The following is a 2,232-nucleotide window of genomic DNA, read 5'->3' on the forward strand; positions in this document are numbered from 1 at the left end:
CAGTCTGCTCAGGGAACCACTCAACAGGATCCGCCCTCTCCTTTTCCCGAAGGGTCTCAAGGACACTACGTGCTGACCACTTCCTGATGGACTTGTGGTCAAAGGTGTTTTTCTTCAGAAATTTCTCCACGAAGGACAGGTGGTACGGAACGGTCCAACTACTCGGAGCGTTCCGCGGCAGCGAGGCCAGGCCCATCCTTCGCAACACCGGGGACAGGTAGAACCTCAGTACATAGTGACACTTGGTGTTTGCGTACCGGGGATCCACGCACAGCTTGATGCAGCCACACACAAAGGTGGCCATCAGGGCGAGGGTGGCATTGGGAGTGTTTTTTCCCCCATTGCACCGCTCTTTGTACATGGTGTCTCTTCGGACCCGGTCCATCTTTGATCTCCACATGAAGTGGAAGATGGCCCGGGTGACTGCGGCAGCACAGGTTCTGGGGATAGGCCAGGCCTGTGCCACATACAACAATACTGAGAGTACCTCGCACCTGATGACCAGGTTTTTCCCCGCGATGGAGAGCGACCGTTGCTCCCATCTGCCTAGTTTCTGTCTCATCTTCCTGATCCGCTCCTCCCAGGTCTTGGCGCACGCCCCAGCACCCCCGAACCAAATACCCAGCACCTTCAGGTGGCCAGTCCTGACGGTGAAGGGGATATAGGATTGGTCGGTCCAGTTCCCGAAGAGCATGGCCTCGCTCTTCCCTCGGTTTACCTTGGCCCCCGAGGCCCGCTCGAACTGGTCGCAGATGCACAGGAGTCTGTGCACGGACAGCGGATCCGAGCAGAAAACGGCGACGTCATCCATGTACAGGGAGGCCTTAACCTGTAGGCCCCCGCTGCCAGGAATTGTCACCCCTCTCAGGCTCGCATCCTTCCTGATGGATTCGGCAAATGGCTCTATGCAACATACAAACAAGGCAGGAGAGAGTGGGCAGCCCTGCCTGACTCCAGATCTTACAGGGAAGCTATCTGATTCCCACCCATTGATTGAGACTGCACTGACGATGTTGGTGTAGAGCAGTCTGATCCAATTGCAGATTCCCTCCCCAAAGCCCATTTTGGAGAGGACATCCCTCATATATGTATGCGATATCCTGTCAAAGGCTTTCTCCTGGTCCAGGCTGATGAGGCAGGTGTCCACCCCCCTGTCCTGCACGTAGGCGATCGTATCCCTGAGGAGTGCGAGGCTCTCAGAGATCTTCCTGCCCGGTACAGCACAGGTTTGGTCGGGGTGGATCACCGTTCCCAGAGCAGACCTGACCCGGTTTGCGATGACCTTTGACAAGATTTTGTAGTCTGTGTTTAGCAGTGAGATCGGTCTCCAATTTCTAATTTCATCCCTCTCCCCCTTCCGCTTATAGATGAGGGTGATGATGCCTTTCCTCATGGATTCACTCATGGTACCTGCCCGAAGCATACTGACATACACCTCCAGCAGGTCCCGGCCAATCAAGTCCCAAAGAGCGGAATAGATCTCGACCGGTAAGCCGTCGCTTCCGGGAGTTTTATTCTTTTCGAAGGACTCGAGGGCCCTGGTCAGCTCATCCAGAGATAGCGGCTGATCCAGCCTCTCTCGCGTTCCGTCCTCTAGGACCTCCGTGATAGAGGACAGGAACGACTGTGAGGCCGTGCTGTCGGTTGGCTTCGCGTCATACAGGCTGGCATAGAAGGATTTACTGATCCTCATGACGTCAGCCTGAGATGACGTTACCGAGCCATCTTCTTCCTTCAGGCTGCTGAGCACGGAGCTCTCTTTGTGCACCTTCTGGAAGAAGAAACGTGAGCACGTCTCGTCCTGCTCTACCGAGCGGACCCTGGACCGGAAGATTATCTTGGAGGCCTCCGAGGCAAAGAGCGAGGCTTGCTGGCCCTTCACCTCCTTGAGGTCCTCCGTGACATCGACCCCCAACGTCTGCAGCAGGAGCAGGTTCTGCATACTTTCCTGGAGCTGGGACAGTTTTCCCCGCCTCTCTCTCGCCTCCTGAACACCTTTGAGGATGAAGAATCTCTTGATGTTCCCTTTTACTGTTTCCCACCAGTCTGCTGGAGACTCAAAGAGACACTTCGCGGTTCTCCAACCTGCGTAATCCCTCTTGAGCTCCTCGATGTTTCCCGGGGTCAACAGCTTAGTGTTCAGTTTCCACGTTCCCTTGCCCGTCCGCTGCTCGTCCTGTAGGTGACAGTCGGCCAGTAGGAGGCAGTGGTCAGAGAAGAACACCGGCTTGA

This window comes from Hemiscyllium ocellatum, chromosome 3, assembly GCF_020745735.1.
Source record: "Hemiscyllium ocellatum isolate sHemOce1 chromosome 3, sHemOce1.pat.X.cur, whole genome shotgun sequence".
In the NCBI taxonomy this organism is placed as follows: Eukaryota; Metazoa; Chordata; class Chondrichthyes; order Orectolobiformes; family Hemiscylliidae; genus Hemiscyllium; species Hemiscyllium ocellatum.